The following is a 22,410-nucleotide window of genomic DNA, read 5'->3' as shown; positions in this document are numbered from 1 at the left end:
GAGGTCCACAGATGTATTCTAGCATGACCAAGGTTCTTCTAGGTTTCTGGACATAATGCCACGCCACACTCAGCTCTGGATCCTACTTATCAGTATAGGAAAATGACCACCTGAGCTACAATAAATAATATAAGACAAATATTCCCCTGTATACATGTATAAAATACAGAATTAAAACCCCCAACATAGGATAGAAATCAGTTTACTTTCATTATCTGCAGCTAATTTCTCTGGAATGTATCCTAGTGTCTTATGAAACTGAGAAAAAGAAAACTACTTCTCATGCCAGACACAAATAAATATCTTTCTCTGAGTAACAAGGTTTGCCATGGATCTGGGGTCTTGAAATTGTGTTTGTTTCTGCCCAAATGCTTGGCACCATCATAGACTACAGCCTGAGTTGATAAAACTATGCATGTGGGGCTGTCCACCTGCAGAATGGCAGGTGGAAAATTATTCAGGAGAAGGAGTTTAATTGGTGACCTTTAAAATAATGATTCATTACCTTAAAACACTTTTATTATGTCAGCATGAGTGCTTCAATTGAAACTAATATATTTAAATCAAAAACAGTAGGTCTTATTTAACCTATCTTAAACCAAAAGGGTACATTTAAAAATTTTTTGGAATTCTTTATCTTTCCTTTTGGTCCCCCATTCCCCTTTCTTCTTTTTCCTTCCTTCTTTTCTTCTCTCTTCCTTCTTCCCTGCCCCTCCATTAAGCCATGCTTTTGTTACTTGGGCAGTCTCCATTTGTTCATTTGCAGATGAAGTGGTATCTCCAGAGTAGACTCTAATCCTAAACAGTCAAATCCTCTCTCCATTTCCTGGAAACAAATGGTCAAATTGACTTAAGAATAAGTTTTCCACCTGGCAAAGAAGTCAGGCAGACCAGCATTCTTTTTTTGTTTTTTGTTTTTTTTTGTTTTTTTCTTTAAAGAGAGAGTGTCTGTTCAGGTGTAAGTGGGAGGAGGGACAGAGGGAGAGAGAATCTCTAGCAGGCTCCACATTCATCGCAGAGCATGATGCAAGGCTAGATCTTGGGGCCCCAAGATCATGACCTAAGCCAAAATCAAGAGCTTCAAAGCTCAACAGGCTGATCCACCCAGGAGCCCCACCCTTCCCCATTCATTTTTTTTTTTTTTATCTTTTATTAGCTACTACATGGGGCCAATTGCATATGTAAGGAAATAATATATGTAAAGGGCCTGTAAGGTTCTGGAACTTCATAAAGGTTAGTTTGTTGTACTCTTTGTCACAATCTAATATTGGGTCCTCCATAATGACCCAAAGAGAAGAGAATCATGGCACATATTACATGCCCAGCCTAAAGGCAACCCTTCTAGGTCTTACATTTAGCCTGGAATTTGCACAGAAAAAATGACTGAGAAAGTTGGCAACCCATTAAGCAATATGTTGAATGTGTTGTATGACCCACAAAAATCAGATTCCCACATGCTAACATGGATCTGAACTTAGTGCAGACATATGCAAGAAGGCAGCTACTCTAGTACCAAGAAAATAAATGGCTGGGCAGAAGCTATATTTACTAGGACATGTTTGTGATTTTCAAAGCAAAATTTTGTGACCAGTTTTCATTATATTCCGGGCTATGTAACTTTTTATGGCATACACATTTATAAATAAAAGCATGAGAGCCTCTAAATCACTGACTTAGGCTGAAATGATGCCTCTAGGGTTTGGGATTATAAAAAAATAAAAAGAAACCGAGCAGGGATCATAAGGCAATATCCTACAGGAAGCAAATTGATACCTGGGATTACAGTAGCAATTCCTTTCTGGCATTCAGGAAGGAACATATTTTAGATAAACAAATGGGCAGAACATTTTGGATCTCTGTAAATAGATCTGAAAAGTCAGGCAAGAGCCTTTCCCTATATGGGTACAAATGACATCATTCATAACCTTTTGAGCAATTGGTGCATTTGGAAGAGCTATAATTTGCAGATATGATACTACAGTTGAACTATTCATGCTATTTCATATTATAGTCCTATAATGTGGCAGATTATAAGAAAGACAAATTTTTTTCCCAAATTTTCATTATTCTTTTTTTAAATAATAGAATTTTACCTATAATACTGCCACACTAATATAGATGCATGTCTTTTTTGATCTGAAAGCAATAATAAGTACTGATTTATTTCCATATCAGTCTTTTCTGATAAATGTCATGATTGCTATTTTCTGTAGTGGATGTACAGATATGGAAGTTAAGTGATACACTAAAGAGATCTTAAAGCATAGTCATTTTCTATTTTTTAGTCACAGGTTCATCAAGTATCAGTATACAAAGTAATGAGTGGGGAGTTTGGGGGAGCTTGAAATGAGAATGGACACATTGCGTTAGTCCTTACAGAATTCAGAAACTATAGGAGAAAGATGTTATACACATACTTAGGATGTAAGAAGCAACTTAATATGCGCTATGAGAAATGTACAAATACGAGCCCATAAAGTTCTAAAAGAAGTCAAAAGTACGTCCAAGATAGCTAAAAAGGGCCTTGCGGGAAAATTTCACTTAATCTAGACCTTAAATTATAATCAGAATTTTGAAATGAAAAAAATTTGGTGTCATGTATTCTAAGAACTTGATTTTAGGTAAACTTGCATCTGTTCCTGTTGGATAAAAACTTTGAGAAGTAAAATCAGAATCTAACAAATGGAGAGAAATCCTTTGACTTTCATGCTCATAAATTTCCCCAATTATTTCTAATCTGGTACAAAGATCAAAGTATACTAGGGATAAGAAATAGTATGAGCAAAGAATAAAAAATCATTAACTCTCTACTGATTACTGCACTTGAGTCCTGATGACTAGAAGTGGCAGGGTGGAGTAAGTAGTATTACTGACATCATCTGGGGGAACTCTGTGGCATGTCCAGGGAGCACTGTAGCTTCAAATAAGAACACATATCCCCTATCTCACTTAGCTGAGTACTTATTTCAAAAGGCATCAGAATAAGAGACATCAATAACAAATTACTACAGGTTTGTTACATTTCCTTTTTTTAGTACATTTTTGCATTTACCTAACCATGAAAAACACTGTTTTGATTTTATCTGAATATACATTCATCTGGATGGGGTGCAGGATTTAAATTGGTTGTGCTGCTTTGATAAAGTGCATAAATTACTCTCCCCTTTATTCATGCCATTCCCTTTCATTATTTATAGTTATGCTCACCGAAGAGAACAAATAAATCCTATGACGACACTATACAAGCCCCTGTTGGAAATATTATGTGTTCACATTCACTAATCCTTTTCACAGGGTGAAGGCATTACAAACATCTCCTCATGCCCTGTGTTTCCACTGTGCGCTTAGGGTCACCAGTGGGCATGTGCATAAACAAATGTTACTACTGGTGAAAAGCAGACACTCGGGACCTGGAGAAAAACAGAGGGTAGGGGTGTTTGATACATGAATAACTGTAAATACAAATTCCCATCTACTTAAAAATTAGTTGTAGGTTTATTATTACTAAAACAACTTTCCCATTTACTCATGTTAATAACTCCTGGGTTTGAAAACATGATCTTTGGTCAGTGCTGGTATATATCACATTCTCAAAGGTAACAATTTAAATATCAGTGAATGTAAGATATATCTGACTACAATACTTTGCATAAGCAGTGCAAAAATATTCAGAACCAACAGGAAAAAATGAATTTGTGTACTCAATTTGAATAGAATTAGTGAATCAGGACCATACAAACTAAACTTGGGTGTGAAGGAAACACATCTAGAGAGACAAGGAGCAGGATGAGCAAGGGTTGCCGGAGGAGGGAGGGAAGGGGGAGATGTGGGAGGACCAAGCAAATAGCCTCTTTATACATTGAGATGGTTTTGAGAATAATAATGTACTGGTTTCTTTTTTTTTTTTTAATCCAAGTAGCTATTGAAAATTGTAATGATTTCAGTCTAAAAAGCAATGCTGGAAAGCCTCTTCGGAGATTGCCAACTCCCACTGTGCAGAAACACTGTGTCCCTGCATGCTGGTGTAATGGAGACAAACAAAAGAAACACTTCAAGGAAAGGGGAAGCAGAAAAGGGAGGGCAAAAAAGCACAAAGTATATGGCTCCCAGAAAAACATAAGAGTTTTAGCAATGACCAGAAGCAAGCATAACAACACCCCAAGTTTGAAACTGATGTAAGTTAATAAAAAGCTCAACAATTTAAGTAATATATTATATAATGATATCCTCATTCAAAATAACAGTAACTTATTACCAACAATAATAATCTAGTCCTACTTTCAGTGATACCCATTCCCCACGCTAAAACAGGCCACTTTGATTTTGCCTTTTCAGACACTGTAAAGGCTCCTATTGGGAGCAAATATATCGGAAAGATTATTAATATGGCAACACGTTGCTCTATTGCTTCTGTCTGCTTGGATGTATCTCCCATTTTTCCCCTCTTTTGGCAAAATAAATGCTTTAAAAATCAACATATGTAACTACACAATGAGAGTATCCTAATTATGATGATTCTCCTTAGTTATCTCAGTTCCTATAAAGGTTAAATATGGTTTATTATCTCCAGATTCTGACCATTATAAAAAGGTCAATAATAATTGTTTATTTACTTTCAAATTTACTACTGTAAAACTTTTGTGAGATGGTGAAAAACAATATTGCATGTATTTTCTAGAAAAACTTATTAAGATCAACATTTTAGGAAAGTATACTTAAATTCATTTTTATCTCAGATTCTTTTAATCACAGTGTCTATTTTTAAAAGTCTGAAATGAGAAAGACTAACTCTGATTAGTGCCATTATTTCTATACCAGGAACTTGTGCTTCTTGCATATTCATTATATGTCTTTGTATTGTAAACCGACTTATAATTTTTAACTATTTTATTCATCTTTTTATAAGGTTTATTAGTTAAGTTTCATTAGAGTATTTTGGTGTTGCTACATTTCATAAATGGTGCAGTGCATATGAAGCATCTATTTCTCATAGCCAGCAACTCAGCCCCTGATCAGATCACACTCAATCCTTCTGATAGAAGATTCTCATATTTCTGTTTGGAAAGTAAATGATGATATCTGAAAACTTTGAAGAAAGGCATTTCAGGCTAAAACATGGGGAAACCATGGCAGCCAAAAATGCTATATCATCAATGCCACCAAAATTATTTTCAAGGTCACAAAATACTCTGAGAATAAGCTATGTTTCAAGGTTTTGGGGTTTTTTTTTTAAGACACAATCTTCATTATGCCAGCATAGTATCACTGTTATAAAACCTGGTTCTAAAATTTACCAATGTATGGATCTTTCATTATTATACAAAAGTATTTTACCAATGGGTACAAAATATCATCAAATAATACTCTTTCATATGGTCCACTTAAATAATACTTGTTTAGTACAATATTATTGTACTTAATATCTGAGTAGCTATTAAACACATCTGACTGTATGTAAGGAGAATAACAAAGAACAATACAGGAATTCAGCTCTCATTGTTAGTCCCTGTTTATGATTCTTGGATAAAGATAACCTTGTTTTGTTTAATATTATTGAAGAATTTGAAAGACCTAGCTGTTAACTACAGGCAGATACATTCTTATTCATAATACCTAAATGTTTCATTTTGATATCTCTTGTCCCTTTTCTTTTTAATTATTTATTATTAGTGCTAGCATATTATATACGATATAATGGTAGTTATTATTACATAATGGTTAAAATTTATGAAACATTTGCCATGTGCCATGCGCTGTTATAAGAGCTTTAAATATCCTGACACATTTAATTCTCACAACAACCTGAGAGATGTATTTTATTATCCCAGTTATGTAGATGGAAGGTTAAATAACTTGCCCAAGAGCAAATGCATTTTAATTGAAAGTCAGAATTAAACCTAGGCAATTTGACTTGTGCATATTACTTCTAGTATTGATAAGTCAGTGCTTTCAATGCCTAAATATATCTATATTCATTTGAATATTTTCCAATTGCCATATAATTTTACACAGTAGTTCCAAAGAGTAAAATACATATGGTTTACCAATAAAAGTGTAATATATCTTTTAGAGGAACCGTTATGTCCATCCTCTGAAAATAAAATTTCGAAAGGTAGAATGTAGAAAGAAAAAGTGAGGGAACTTCTGATTGACCTCAAGAAGAGAGAAAGCGGTAGAGGCCACCTGAAGGACTCTAAAGAACAATGGATTTTAGCCATTTCCTTCCTTTTCCTTTTCTTCTGGTGGTATTAATAGGGGCTATAGTTTGTGTTATTCTTGTTTCTTACTTTTTATTTTTAAAAAGGAAGAAAAAGAAGTGTTTGTCAATTAACAACCATTAAGGGGCAGAGGATTCTATTTTACTGTTTTCTTGCAAGATACAGACAATTATTTTTCCTAGAACACAAGTTTTTTAGCAGACACTTAAGTGGCAAATTCTGTCTCTTTTCATCATGATGCTTCTTTACAGGACAATTTGGGAGAGTGGTTGCTCATCCCCAGCTCAGCAGTGGGTTGCTGGCTAAATAATTAGTAGGTCAGTCTGAAAAAAACAACTCTGATAACAGTAGAGAACTCTAGGTGATGATGCTCTGTGGTAGTCTCAGCCTCACCTATAAATCTACTTGTGGTCTTTCACACCTGGAACTGAGTTTCATTTACATTCAGATTAGAAGCAGTAAAGCAACCTGGGAAGTTAGAAATACACAGTCTGTGCTCTCTAGAAGACCTAGAGAATGTGTGAGTGGCACAGACTGAGAAAGTTCACTATAGCTCTGAGGGACTGTGCAGGATTGTGAAGGATGGTAAGGTCACATAATCCCAGAAGGGGCAAGAGCTGAGACAGGGTAATTAGGAAGACTTCACACAAGAGAGGACTTGTATCTGGGCCTTGTAGAAGGTTTTGTCACTGAGCCAACCAAAGAGAACACGGAGAGGGATGTGCAGAGATGAAAACATTTCTTGCCAGAAGAAAAATAAAACAATCCAATCAATTTCACTTGTGCAGAAATCAGTTCTTAGAAACTACTTACAAACTCCAGCAGAGCAGAAGGTTTCTCATCCATTCCCAGCAAGTCTGTAATCCCACATGGGGCTCTCCTCACTCATTTGCCGAGACTATGAATATGGGGCAGTAGTGGTGAGTCATTCAGCGATGACTTTAACCCCTCAGCCCTCCTTCTTTTAGTCACAGCACCTTCCTCCCATTTTGCTGCTCCTGTGTTTGGAGTTCTGGTGAGCAGGGTGCTTGTGGCTTTAAAAATGCAAAATGGTTGCCAAAAAGAACAGTTTTGCCATGTAGCAAATGTTCATACTCTGCAATGCTAATTTATGTCCTTTCCTATAGTTATACAGGTTACTATGTGCCATGAATTAAACATTAATGAAAATTATTCGATGATACTATTAGGGAATATATTGAGAAATAGATGTTTTAGTACAGGTGTTGACATTTTTAGGGGGGTTACATTTTTCCCCCAACAACTGAAAAGCCACAGAAATGGAAGCATTTGGAAAATGCAACTATTGAAAAACTTAGCATGAGTAATTTTCTGTTTCCTAATTTGGGTACCAGTTACATGGACATGTGCCGTTTGAAAACATTTACCAGTTCTACACTTATGACAGGTACACTTTCCTTTATGAATATTACATATTGATAAAAACTTTAAGAAACTTTAGCATTAGCAATGAAATTAATACATTCAAAATGCAGAAATAGAATCATATTTTTCAATTTCAAATCTAAAATAAAATAAATAGGAGAAAACCAGATAAATAGAAAACCCTTCCCCACATAGAAATAGATTTTTTTCATCTCTTAAAGAAATTCAATCAATCATAATAGGTATTCTGGATAGGTGATGCTAAGGGGAAATTCCCCAAAATATATACTATCAATGAAGTATGAATTGCTATTTTTAAAATTTTTACTTGAGCTCAATACATTGCTGCTTTTGTTTCCACTTTTGTGTTTCTTTCTGTAAAACTGGAAGAAGGAACTAGAGGCTGACAGGTAGTTTATGTGGCATTTAACAACAGAGAAGGAGGCTCCATCAGGCAAGAGTGGCAATGAGCTGAGTGACTTTACAGAATACTATAGGTGGGAAAATTACCTTGATGCTTTCTACTTGTGCTGATTTTTCCTTCTGCTGACACTTCTGATGCTCTGAAAGTTGCTTTGCTCACATCCTCTGCTACTGGTGTCAAAGCACACTCTCAATCTTCACATGCCAAAAAAGGAGGAAAACCTTATTTCAATGCCCAAAAGACTTAGCTCCTGTCAAAGATATTCATTTAACACTCACAGTTGGTCTATGGCAACTTGAAGACGTTGTCTTAAAAAGTAGGGCTGGTGGGGGCTGGGGTAAAGAAGAAAAGGCCTGACTTTCTAGGGAAATCTCATATTTTCCATATCCTGAAGGCATTTAATAAAAAGAGGCTCCATACGCCTAAATGAAGGGGGCAATTCAACCATTATTTACAAGAGCTATGATTCTTCTGAAAAGGAGTCAGTTAACCAACATAATAAGTTCATTACAGTTGACTAAGAAAGGGAATATTTTAAAAACAAGAAATTTATTATTTGCAAAGCTTTTTCTCATAAAAATAACTGTCATTTAATCTTATTTCTTATGTAGTTTTGGCCAGCTAGAGCTAATAATTTCACAATAAGAGAAGTCATCACCAACATTAATGGCAAACTCTGAATTTTCTTAATGTTTCAAGTACTCTGAGTACCACCAAAAATATGATCATTCAAAAATATATGTGGCATTCAGTCCTAATCTACATGAAATAAGCACATAAAAGTCCAAGTCATTTATAAAAGGTAATCAAATATTTTAATCGAGATTTGCTATCTGGCTAAATGGCAGACAGATGACAAGCCATTCTCTTATTTACTCTGACCACTTACACATTCATGTTGCATGTTCATTTCAGACCATTTATTCATCTTCCCCCTAGCCCACCCCAATATTCTTCTCCAGTGGCCTTGTTTATACCATCCTGAAATCTATCCCAGAACATAGTAAAGTACACAAACTTAGTTCATTGAGGCCTTCTCTTTCCATCGGCTATTTTTAAAAACTGTGTATTTTACACAATAAATCCTAATTCAGCCAATAACAGTTCATTCAAACAGCATCTGAATTTTAAAATTGGCTCCTTTTCAGACAATTAGTTGGGGTGCCAATTTCCCAGTCAAATAAAATCATTTTTCCATTAACATTTTTGGTTATATAATCTGCTATACAAATATAATACTATTAAAACTCAATGTGCAAATTAAGTCCCTAGAATATCTCAGTTGCCAATTTGGTCAGATAATTCCAAGCATACATTTTGCTGTCATTTAAATTGGAGATTTTTCTGCTGGCTGATTACTTTCTCAGGGTGAGAATGTGGCTGAAGAGCCCAGTGCATGTCTCAGATTTTCCACACTTTGTACACATGGAAACTGTCTTTGGGCTGGGACTCTCTCCTCTGTCTGTAGAGCATATTGTACTTACAGCCCTGCCTTTCCTCCTTCTAGGCTGCCAGACACATTTGCCCAAAATGAGTCACTCAGTCTTTGATTTTTTGCATGTAAGTTTGGCCTGTCTGATGTTGTTTGCACAGCCATGCCACATTGTTAGAAGTTGTGATTCAATGTGTCCTTGGAGCTTTTCTTTTGCCAGCCCTGCCTACTCTGAGTGTCCCCATTTCAGCTCACTGTTGAGCAGCTGACTCAGGGCTTAAAGTGAACCATCCCCCATGTTTGCCCAGTTCCCATGCTTGCTGCTGTGCTGATCTTCACTTCACAGTTATAGGCCCAACTGGGGGCACACTTTTAGTAATCTCGCTTTCCCATTTATGTCACATATGTCTTGCAGGTGATGCGGGAAGCTGCCTGCGACATCTGTGACAGATCCAGACCTCCCAACCATATGGGAGGTTGGACAGTACCAAACATTTGATTGGATCCAGAGTTTGGTGCCACATTTATTGCCAACCTTCCAAAAGGCACACGGGCCATCTTGAGTCTATTTCTATTTCTTTGTTCCCAGAGCTACAATTCAGAGTAGTTTGATTTTCAACAACATCAGTAATACACAACACTGTTACCTACAGATTATTGGTTCTACCATTTTTCAGCTCCATTCCTGGACAAATTATTAATGTCTTTAAGGCTCAGTTTCCTTATTCATAAACTTATGAAAATAATCATTTTTGCTTCACAGAGATAATATAAAAGATAAAATGGAAATATTAATATACACAAATCCTCAATAAAAGTTATTGGAGTACACATGATAAAACTATGTTCTTTGGGCATTAGTATAGCATGTGTAGCTTGTGAAAAGTATGTTATACTTAGTTGATTAGCTTTTATTTTGTTCCTTGTAATTTTCATTAAACCTGTCTTGGACATTGTAAGAACATAAGTCTCCAATAGTTGCTTCTGTCCCTGGACATACTAAATTATTTTAGCCCATTTCACACTTCCTTCCCAAATACCACTAACACTAATGTTCCACGGTCCTTATGAAGGAGGGCAAGAATTCTCTATTGAACATCCCAATTCATTAAGAGTTCTTTTTTTTAGGATTATTTATTTATTCATGAGGGACACAGAGAGGGAGGCAGAGACATAGGCAGAGGGAGAAGCAGGCTCCTTGCAGGCGCCTGATGTGGGACTCAATCCAAGGACCCCAGAATCACACCCTGAGCCAAAGACAGAGACTCAACCACTGAGCCACCAGGTGTCCCTCATCAAGAATTCTTAAAGTCACTTGGATTCTCTTGGACTTCCCATTGGGGGTCCATCTTTCTGCTACTCATTTCTGAAAACCAGAGTCTAAGACTGTTTATCTAGACCCTCACTCAGTTCCATGTGCTTGACCTCTGGGTCTAGTTAAAACTACTATCTCTAGTTTTGTTTTGCAGATTGACTTGTAACTATCATATCATCTAACTTCAGAATATCCTCAAAAAGAAAAAAAACAATATTCTCACATTAGACAGAAATGAAAAGAATCTTAAAAGGGCTCTTGTCGTCCATGGAAGGAACCTTTTTCTGCTTATTGAGTGGTTTGCTGAAAGACTTTTGGTAAAGAAGATCTTATATGTTTAGTTGATTTCCTTTCTGATGTTATTAAATCACTGCTGTTTACACTGTGGAAAATTTGCCTACGTGGCAGTCAAATATATCATGTAGCTTATTATGAATACATGGGCTACATTTTTGCATGCCGACCTGCAAAATGTTGAAAATAACTATAATGTCATTCTCAAATTTTACCTTTTCCAATTGAAACATCTTCAGTTCTCTCATTCTCAAATGAATTCTATCCCTTTCCCCATTTGAATGGAGTACTTCATTTAGTTCTTAAGCATATATAAACTATACTTTCTTTGTAGAAATATGTACTTTGCAACATGTTTTCCTAAAGGTAGTGGATATGACTCCTCTTTTGTTCTACATTTTTTTCCCCATGGCCTATTTGCCCTGGTCACTTTTCTGTGAAGATTAAGATTTGGTGCATGAGTTTTAGCACTGCTGTCACAAATGTGTTACTCATTTGAACTTATCTTTGGTTATAAACTCCTTATCTGATTTCTTGTCTTTATATACTTTTTAGATGTGGATAGTACACAGAGTTGTACACTAGTAACATCCCATGACTCTTGCCTTTCACTGTAACCATTTTAAATTATAAATCACAATTCCCTTTTTTTTTTATCCCTCCATCATTTTTTTAACTATTTATCTCTAGAGTCCCTGGGCATGGAATTATACTCATATTTCTCTGAACTCTTTGAACACTACCGACTGGAATTGTAAGGTGATCATATTTGACTATGCATTCATGTGAATATTTAAAATTCTAATATAGAAATGTGATTTTCTTTCAAGGTTGACATGATTTCTACTCCAAGTAGAAGTTCTTATATGATACAGTAGAATTTATCACACTGCTTCCTCACCCTTATAAGAGGCTATGAGAGTAAAAACACATCAAATGAATTTTAGATTACTTTTATATAACAAACTGTGCTGTTCTTCATCATTGACTCTGCCACTGGGCCAGTCCTATTATTGATAACAGAAAGCTTAAGGTACATCTTCCTTTCAGCTGAGCTATGGATTCACACACACGTATACAAACATGCTTTCTCAAAAATAATATTTATTAATAATAATATTATTACTTTAAGCATTTCAGGTTTATGAATAAATCATGTAAATATAATATTTTGGGTTTATTTGTAAATAACCATATAAAATATGACTGATTATGACATACACATATATTCATATACATGATTTGTGTGTATAGATATATAAGTGATTATATATGTATGTATATTTGTAAAAATATTCATTCTGTGTCTGATCCTTTCTTTCCTCAGTTGTTTCTTCCTTAGAATTACTGGCCACTTTGTTGGTGCAGTTTCATATTTTCACTAGGCCACAAAACTTGTTCATACTTGGTTCTATAACTCCATTTTCCTATATATGTTGTAGTTACTAAACTGAGTAGTATCCAGCTTATAAAATATTGATTGGAATTATTTATCTTTCTTAAATGTTATTTTAAATTAGTTTTAATCAGATCAGTGAATCTATTGTAAATATACATTTCCTGGTGTTCTTAGAAGAACTCTAACACCACTCAGGTGGCAATTTGAATTTATCAGCTATGGGCCACAAAAATAATAATTACAGTTTTTTCTGTCTTGATAGTACATTCTCCTTACCTATTCAAAATAATGGCCTCACACTGGAAAAAAAGACATGAAAATATTGCCTGTGTCCTCAAAGACTTCAGTTTACTTCCCAGGAAAACAAATATTCTATTCTTCTATAATACTTGTGCAATTATTTAACAAATCTCCATTGAGTGCCTTCTCTGTGGCAGTCATTCTACTGGCTAGACATGCTGGTAAATCTGCCATAATGAGAAGGAGTTAGTCCCTTCTTCTACTGGCTATTTTGACATATTATGGATAATTAATAGTTGCAATAGGACAGGACTTCAGGTCCAAAGCCAAATTCTACTTCAGATAGTTAGATCCCTTCAAAGCCTGCCACTGACCTTTGATTTAACTCATCCTCCAGAATTTTCTCAGGAGTATGCCAAGACTATTTTTGTTATACATGATCAGATCTAAACTCAGATTTGACTCCTTAAAGAACAGGATGGATCCTTACTTTGGTAAGACAGATGGATTGGCTGTTGTTCCTGTGTAGGGAACTTGAGAGTCAAGAAAGTAACATCTCCTACTAAAAGATTGCTATCTGTCTTCTGCTTTCAGGTGTTCTTCATATCTATAAATTTTCATAGTCTTATTGTTAAAGAAATCCTATATTCCCCAATTGTTTCTATTGACATCTTGCAATTTATGACCATCACCACTGTTATAGCAATACAAAAATACTTTCAGAAGTCAGCAAACCACAAACTTAGCCATACATATTATGTCAGCATTCTACCAACACAGCTCTACCTCCAGGCAGCTTGCTTGGGCTCTGATACAACTCCTTGGCGTTCCTAAATTTAGCTGCTCTGAGACAAATATATCTTTTTTGTTGCTCACAGTTCTGATTTTTCTTTCATTGTCAGTTTCTACACACATGAGGGCCAATGGCAATAGTCATAGTGATTAAATCTGCACGATAGGTGGCTATCCAAAAAATGATCTAGTTGCTACTAGCAATGGTATTCAAAGCTAGGGTCCTCCTAGGATCTTAGACATCAACATGTCTTTGGGAGTATTTTTTAAAATTCTTACTTCTGAAAGAAACATCCACCATTTCAAGAGAACAACACCATTCTACATTACTTTGGGATCACTAAAAAGGGCATAGAGCAAAGAAAAAAGTGACTTCTAAAAACAAACATCAAAGATTTGCGTAGAACAAAAGTCAGTAATTATTTATACATTAAACTAAGCATAGAGCAGCCCGGGTGGCTCAGCGGTTTAGCACAGCTTTCAGCCCAGGGCAAGATCCTGGAGACCCGGGATCGAGTCCCACGTCAGGCTCCTTGCATGTAGCCTGCTTCTCTCTCTGCCTCTCTCTCTCTCTCTCTCTCTCTCTCATGAATAAATAAATAAAATCTTTATAAAAAAATATTTAAACTAAGCATAATCAACATTACAAAGCCATAGGGCTTGAACTATTATTGCAGTGTTCCATAAGATTTCCTTGTCTCCAGTGTGCATGTGGTCTTTCCTTCATAAACTACTACTACTCAGGTATAATTATCTATAATAATTACATTTCCTCATATAATACCCTAATTTTCAAGATGGCATCCCTGGCCATATCAATCACTGATTTTTTTTTTAAGATTTTTTTTAAATTTATTTATTCATGAGAGATACAGAGAGAGAGAGAGAGAGAGAGAGAGGCAGAAACACAGGCAGAGGGAGAAGCAGGCTCCATGCGGGGAGCCTGATGTGGGACTCCATCCCAGGACTCCAGGACCACGCCCTGGGCCGAAGGTAGGCGCTAAACTGCTGAGCCACCCAGGGATCCCCTCACTGATTTCTAACATGCTTCAAACTCTTACTGCTGCTGACTTCTTGTACTTTTTCTTCAAAAACTAGACAAAAAAGTTTCAATTCTATGATATCTTTAGACCCTGCCAATATCTACACCTTCCTACCACTCCTAAAACTTATCAGTATACATTTTTCTACTTTCTAAGTAAATTTTTGTGGAGGTAAAATATCTGTCTTAGTTTAGGCTGCCATAACAAAATATCATAGACTGAGTGGCAGCTGAAACAACAGAAATCTATTTTCTCATCATTCTGGAGACTGAAAGTCTGAGATACGGGTGCTGGTATGATCAGATTCTAAAAAATGCTCCCATTCTGGTTTGCAGATGACCACCTTCTCTTGAGTCTTCTGAGAGAGAGAGAGAGAGAGAGAGAGAGAGAGATTTCTCTGATGGCCCTATCACATTGGGGGTCAGGGCTTCAACATATGAATTCAGGAAACATAATTCAATTCATAGGAAGCAAACATTCAGGAAAGTGCACAAATCATAGGATGCATCTCAATTAACTGTTTTCAAGTGAATATACCCATATATATCTATATATTAATAAATAAGAATTGCCTGGAAGCCTGAAGTTATCCTTATCCCACTTTATCATCATTCTCTGCAAATGGACCTATTATTCTTTTATTACCATAACTTTTGAACTTCACATAAATGGAAATTCTCATATTCTTTGTACCTAAGCTTCTTTTGTTCTATATTATATTTGTGAAGTTTATCCATACTTTTGCATGGAGCAGTAGTGTGCTCATTTTTATTGTTGCACAATATTATATTGTAATATAAAATTACACTTTACACTTTATTTATCTTCTCTACTACAAATAGACATCTGGGTTGTTTCCAGTTAGAAGCTATTACAAATATTGTCTATTTATGAAAGTTCTTTTAGATGTTTTTGTTACACATAACTATGCACTGTGGAAGTATTTATATATTTAGGAGTAGTGGATCTAACAGTCGAGTATGTGAAAACTTAATTCACAATTCAATACAATAAGTTTTGTAGATGCCTTTGCTAGATGAAGAAAATATTTTTCTATTCCTAGACTGCTAAGAATTTTTATCATAAATCAGCATGGAATTTTATCAAATGCTTTTCTGCATCTTTTTATGTGATCATATGATTTCTCTCTTTTATTTGGTTAATAGAGTAAAATATACTGATTGAGTTTCAAATATTGAACAAACTTAGATTCCTGAAATAAATCTAACTTTTTGTTGCATATTAAAACTTCCATGTGCTGTTGGACTTTATATGCTGACATTGAGTTTATGATTTTTTCTCTATGTTCATAAAAGATTGGTTTGTAATTTTCCTTTCCTGTAAAGTCCTTGTCAGGTTTGATATAAAGTTTATGCTAGTCTCACAAAATACATATTTATGAGATGGAAAGTATTCCTTTTCTTTTTATTATTCCCTGGAAAAGTTCATGTAAAATGGTTGTTGTGTTTTCCTTTGGGGTTAAGATTATCTTGAACTGGAATTTTCTTTACAGGAAGGTTAAAAAGTACAGGTGCAATTTCTTTAATAGTCACAATACTATCCATGTTTATATTACTTTTTGTATCCAGCTTGACAACTTGTAGTTTTCCCGGAATTTGAATTTCATTTACAATTTCATTTATATACTCAAATATATTGGCATATTATTTAAGTTATTAGGATTGATACAGCTTACATTATCAGGATCTCTGGTGTTGGGTCTTTTTTAAAATCCCTGTTATTGGTACATTATACCAACTATCTTTTTTTATTTTGACCAATCAGGAAGTTAATCAGTCCCATTACTCTTTCCAAAGGACCATATCCTGGCTGTGCTGATTTTTCAATTATTATTTTGTTTCTTAATTAATTTCTGTTCATATTGTCAATATTTCTTCATTGCTACTTTATTTGAATTTAGCTCTTGTTATTTACCTAGTCTACTGAGATAGATTCTAAGATCACTTATTTTCAGCCTATTTTGCCTCTATATGCATTTATGGCTATATATTTCCCTCTAAGCAGTCTTTAGCTGCATCCTGTGGGTTTCAAATATTTTCTTACTTAAGTCATAATAATTTCTCATTTACTTCATATTTTCTCTGATTCCTGGAGGTTTAGTGCTTAATTTTCAAATAATCAGGTGGTTCCTAGTTATATGTTTTATTAATAAATATAACTTTAATTTCACCTTGATCATAGAGCATACTCTGAGTTCAGTTCTTTGAAATTTATTAGTACCTGCTTTATGGAGATGTATTTTGCTCTTTAAAGTTCAGTGTTCTAGGGCAGCCCAGGTGGCTCAGCGGTTTAGCACCGTGTTCAGCCCAGAGCATGATCCTGGAGACAGACCCATGGAGACCCCAGATCGAGTCCCACATCAGGCTCCCTGCATAGAGCCTGCTTCTCCATCTGCCTGTGTCTCTGCCTCTCTCTCTGTCTCTCATGAATGAATGAATGAATGAATAAGTTCAGTGTTCTAAATAGATTTATTAGATACATTTTTAATTGTGGTTTTCATATCTTCTATTGTTATATTAATTTCTTGTTCCCTTATTTTATCAGTTAGTCAAGAAATGGATTTAATCTCCATGTACAATTCTGGAATATTCTTTTATAGTCCTTTCAGATTTTGTTTTGTCTATTTTGATGTTATATTATTTTCTGTATATAAATTTAGAAATGTTTTATTTTCCTAGTTGATGCCTAATCATTATGAAATCTTCCTCTTTAGGAACATATTCTTGCTTTAAATTCCAGTATCTTTTTATTTGAATGGCTAACAACAGTTTTAATGTGAACCTCTTCATTCTGTGTTTTGTTATTTATGCTGTCTTGTAAGAACTACATATTATAGTGTTTTTATTTTTTTCTGTTCAGTTTTGTTTTACGTTTTTTATATAAATTCAATTAGCCAACATATAGTAGTACATCATTAGCTTCAGATGTAGTTTTCAATAATTTATCAGTTGCATATAACACCCACTGCTCATAATATCACATGCCCTCCTTAATGCCCGTCATCCAGTTACCTCATCCATTCACCCACCTCCTCTTCAGCCACCCTCAGTTTGTTTACCAGAGTTAAGAGTCTCTCATGGTTTGTCTTGCTCTCTGATTTTTTCCCAGTTCAGTTTTCCCTCCATTCCCTTATGGTCCTCTGCACTATTTCTTATATTCCACATATGAGTGAAACCATATGATGTCTTTCTCCAATTGACTAATTTAACTTAGCATAATACCCTCCAGTTCCATCCACATTGATGTGTATGATAGGTATTCATCCTTTCCGATGGCTGAGTAATATTATATTGTGTATAAATATGCTACATCTTCTTTATCCGTTCACCTGTTAAGGACATCTGGGCTTATTCCACAGTTTGGCTATTGGGGACATTGCTGCTATGAACTTTGGGGTACAGGTGCCCCTTCATTTCACTACATCTGTATCTTTGAGGTAAATAGCCAATAGTGCAAATTCTGGGTCACAGGGTAGCTCTATTTTTAACTTATTGAAAAGCCTCCATACTGTTTTCCAGAATGGCTGTATCAGCTGACATTCCCAACAATAGCGTAAGAAGGCTCCCCTTTCTCCATATCCTTTGCCAACATTTATTGTTTCTTGTCTTGTTAATTTTAGCCATTCTCACTGGTGTAAAGTAGTATCTCATCGTTGTTTTGATTTGTATTTCCCTGATGACAAGTGATGTTGAGCATTTTTTCATGTGTCTGTTGGCAATTTGTATATCTTCATTGGAGAAATGTCTGTTCATATAGTTTTTTTATTTTTTATCCTATCTGACATTTGTCTCTTCTCTGTTTATATTTAATAAAACTACTAATATATTAGAACATAAATCTACCATCTTATTATTTGCTTTGTATTTATCCAATTTGTTCTTGCTATTATTTCTCCTTTCTTTTTCTACTTTGGACTAAGATTTCCTTATTATTCCATTTTCTCCTCACTTAAGAGTTACAAATTTTTAAAACTATTCTCCAAGAGGTTAACATAGACATTACCAACATGCATTTTGACAATAAATTAGTAGATTTCTGTCTTCCAGAAACTAAAAGTTCCCTAGAACAGGTTATGTTTACCTAGTAACCTCTTCCAACTTGTTATCATTTTAATATATATTTTTGAAGTATGTCTATTCTTGTATACAATCAATAATTTTATTTTATTTTTATTTTTTTATTTTTTTACAATCAATAATTTTAAACCACATTTTTATTTTCACTGCACTTTAATCCTTTATGTAGTTTTGTATTTCCTTTGAGAACATTTACTTTATGCCTATAAAATCCTTTTAGTATTGCTTTTAAAGTCCATTTCCTAGTGAGAAATTCTCCTAGTTACTGTTTATATGAAAATGTCTTCATTTTGTCTTTATCATGGTATCTAGCAGCATTATTGTGCTGTGGCTAAGTACTGACTTTTTACTTATCCTGCTTGTGCTTTTTAAAGCTTTTTTCATCTGCAGCTTTATATCTTTCAACAATATTGGAAAAATTTTGGCCCAGTTTTTTCAAACACTGATGTTCTCTATCCATCTTCTTTTTTGATGTCTCCAATCCACATGCTATGCTTTGTCATTTTTCTAGTATTATTTTTCCTATGTATCTGTACTCTTTTCTAAATTTTTTAAAGCTTTGATTTATTTGGAGAAAGAGAGTATGGAAGCAGAGGAGACATGCAGAGGGAGAAGGAGAGAGAATTTAAGCAGACTCCACACTGAGCACAGAGCCAAATGCAGCGCTCCATCCCTTGACCCTGAGATCAGGACCTGAGTCAAAATCAAGAGTCAAGTACTCAACCAACTGAGCCACTCAGGCACTTCTTTTCTAAATTTTCTGTATCCTTGAGCATGGATATTTTCCAAAGAAGCAACTTTTGGTTTCTTTGCTACTTAAACTTTTTGCCTGTTTTGTATCTCAATGATTTTTTTATCTTTAGGATTTTATCCATTATTTGGTTTTAGTTTAACTTTTTTTCTTGTTTCTTAAAGTGGAAGCTTAATTTAAAAATTCCTTCTTTGCTCACTTAAGCACTTAAAACTATAAATTTCTCTCTGAGTGCTGCTTGAACTGCAGCCTGCAAATGCTGATATGTTGCATTTTCACTTATATTCAGCTCAAAATATTTTCTAATTTTCCTTGTGACTACTTTTTTCACCTATGATCTATTTCTAAGTGTAGGTTTAATTTCTAAATATTTGGGGAATTTTCATCTATCTTTCTGTTATTAGTTTTCATTTAAAAATATTGTAAAGAAAGACCATACTCTAATGTCAATGAGGCTTATTCTTTTTTTTAATTTATTTTTTTTTGGTGTTCAATTTACCAACATTACAGAATAACCCCCAGTGCCCGTCACCCATTCACTCCCACCCCCCGCCCTCCTTCCCTTCTACGACCCCTAGTTCGTTTCCCAGAGTTAGCAGTCTTTATGTTCTGTCTCCCTTTCTGATATTTCCCACACATTTCTTCTCCCTTCCCTTATATTCCCTTTCACTATTATTTATATTCCCCAAATGAATGAGAACATATAATGTTTGTCCTTCTCCAATTGACATACTTCACTCAGTATAATACCCTCCAGTTCCATCCACGTTGAAGCAAATGGTGGGTATTTGTCATTTCTAATAGCTGAGTAATATTCCATTGTATACATAAACCACATCTTCTTTATCCACTCATCTTTCGATGGACACCGAAGCTCCTTCCACAGCTTGGCTATTGTGGCCATTGCTGCTATAAACATCGGGGTGCAGGTGTCCCTGCGTTTCATTGCATCTGTATCTTTTGGGTAAATCCCCAACAGTGCAATTGCTGGGTCATAGGGCAGGTCTATTTTTAACTCTTTGAGGAACCTCCACACAGTTTTCCAGAGTGGCTGCACCAGTTCACATTCCCACCAACAGTGTATGAGGGTTCCCTTTTCTCCACATCCTCTCCAACATTTGTGGTTTCCTGCCTTGTTAATTTTCCCTTCTCACTGGTGTGAGGTGGTATCTCATTGTGGTTTTGATTTGTATTTCCCTGATGGCAAGTGATGCAGAGCATTTTCTCATGTGCATGTTGGCCATGTCTATGTCTTCCTCTGTGAGATTTCTCTTGTCTTTTGCCCATTTCATGGTTGGATTGTTTGTTTCTTTGGTGTTGAGTTTAATAAGTTCTTTATAGATCTTGGAAACTAGGAATAAACCTAACCAAAGACGTAAAGGATCTATACCCTCAAAACTATAGAGCACTTCTGAAAGAAATTGAGGAAGACACAAAGAGATGGAAAAATATTCCATGCTCATGGATTGGCAGAATTAATGTTGTCAAAATGTCAATGTTACCCAGGGCAATATACACGTTTAATGCAATCCCTATCAAAATACCATGGACTTTCTTCAGAGAGTTAGAACAAATTATTTTAAGATTTGTGTGGAATCAGAAAAGACCCCAAATAGCCAGGGGAATTTTAAAAAAGAAAACCATATCTGGGGGCATCACAATGCCAGATTTCAGGTTGTACTACAAAGCTGTGGTCATCAAGACAGTGTGGTACTGGCACAAAAACAGACACATAGATCAATGGAACAGAATAGAGAACCCAGAAGTGGACCCTGAACTTTATGGTCAACTAATATTCGACAAAGGAGGAAAGACTATCCACTGGAAAAAAGACAGTCTCTTCAATAAATGGTGCTGGGAAAATTGGACATCCACATGCAGAAGAATGAAACTAGACCACTCTCTTTCACCATACACAAAGATAAACTCAAAATAGATGAAAGATCTAAATGTGAGACAAGATGCCATCAAAATCCTAGAGGAGAACACAGGCAACACCCTTTTTGAACTCGGCCACAGTAACTTCTTGCAAGATACATCCACGAAGGCAAAAGAAACAAAAGCAAAAATGAACTATTGGGACTTCATCAAGATAAGAAGCTTTTGCACAGCAAAGGATACAGTCAACAAAACTCAAAGACAACCTACAGAATGGGAGAAGATATTTGCAAATGAGGCTTATTCTATGGGATAGATGTTATAGAGAGTGTATTCTACTATTGTTGGGTGGATTGTTCACTAAATATCAGTTAGATCAAATAATTGTTATTTTTTTCAAGTTTTCCATAAACTCTTAAATTTTCTAATTGTTCTATTAATTATTATTCTATCAATTAATCATGGACATATATTTCTCCTTTTAATTATGTCATACTTTTGCTTCATGTATTTTAAATTCCTTGTTGGGTGCATACACACCTAGTGCTGTTATAGCCTAATGACTTAACCCTTTATAGTTGTTATTTTATTTTATTGATAATTACTTTATTTACTTTTTTTTTTTTTAAATTATTTATGATAGTCACAGAGAGAGAGAGAGAGGGGCAGAGACACAGGCAGAGGGAGAAGCAGGCTCCACGCACCGGGAGCCCGATGTGAGATTCGATCCCGGGTCTCCAGGATCGCGCCCTGGGCCAAAGGCAGGCGCCAAACCGCTGCGCCACCCAGGGATCCCCTTTATTTACTTTTTGATTTAACAAAGCACTCCTACAACTTTATAGTTTTCTTATATAAAAATTATGAATGGGATTTGGTTTTTCATCTAGTCTGAATATCCTCTCTTTTAATTGTTTAGCCATATACACTTAATATAATAATCAATATGGATGGGCTTAAGCTAACATCTCCCTTTTTACTTTTTATTTGTTTCATATATTTTTATTGTCTTCATTCCTTTGTTTCCTTTGTTTGATTTTTTATGATTTCATTCTATCTATACTACTAGTTTGTTTTCTGCTATACTGCCTTTATTTAAGTGGTTGTTTTATGGTTGAAAATATGCATTCTTCAGAGAATTCCT

At 35.1% G+C, this 22,410-nt stretch overlaps 1 long non-coding RNA gene across 4 annotated transcripts in view; it reads right to left on the bottom strand.

The window, feature by feature from the left end:
* LOC119874221 overlaps nt 1–22,410 on the bottom strand; it is a 70,331-nt gene that overhangs the window by 16,957 nt on the left and 30,964 nt on the right. For all 4 annotated transcript variants that reach the window (XR_005368047.1, XR_005368045.1, XR_005368046.1 and 1 more), the window contains one exon: nt 8,115–8,222. This is a non-coding gene — a long non-coding RNA (uncharacterized LOC119874221). The remainder of the gene's footprint in view (nt 1–8,114; nt 8,223–22,410) is intronic.

This window comes from Canis lupus, chromosome 12 (assembly GCF_011100685.1).
Source record: "Canis lupus familiaris isolate Mischka breed German Shepherd chromosome 12, alternate assembly UU_Cfam_GSD_1.0, whole genome shotgun sequence".
Taxonomy (NCBI): Eukaryota; Metazoa; Chordata; class Mammalia; order Carnivora; family Canidae; genus Canis; species Canis lupus.
This window is presented reverse-complemented; position numbering and strand designations above follow the sequence as displayed.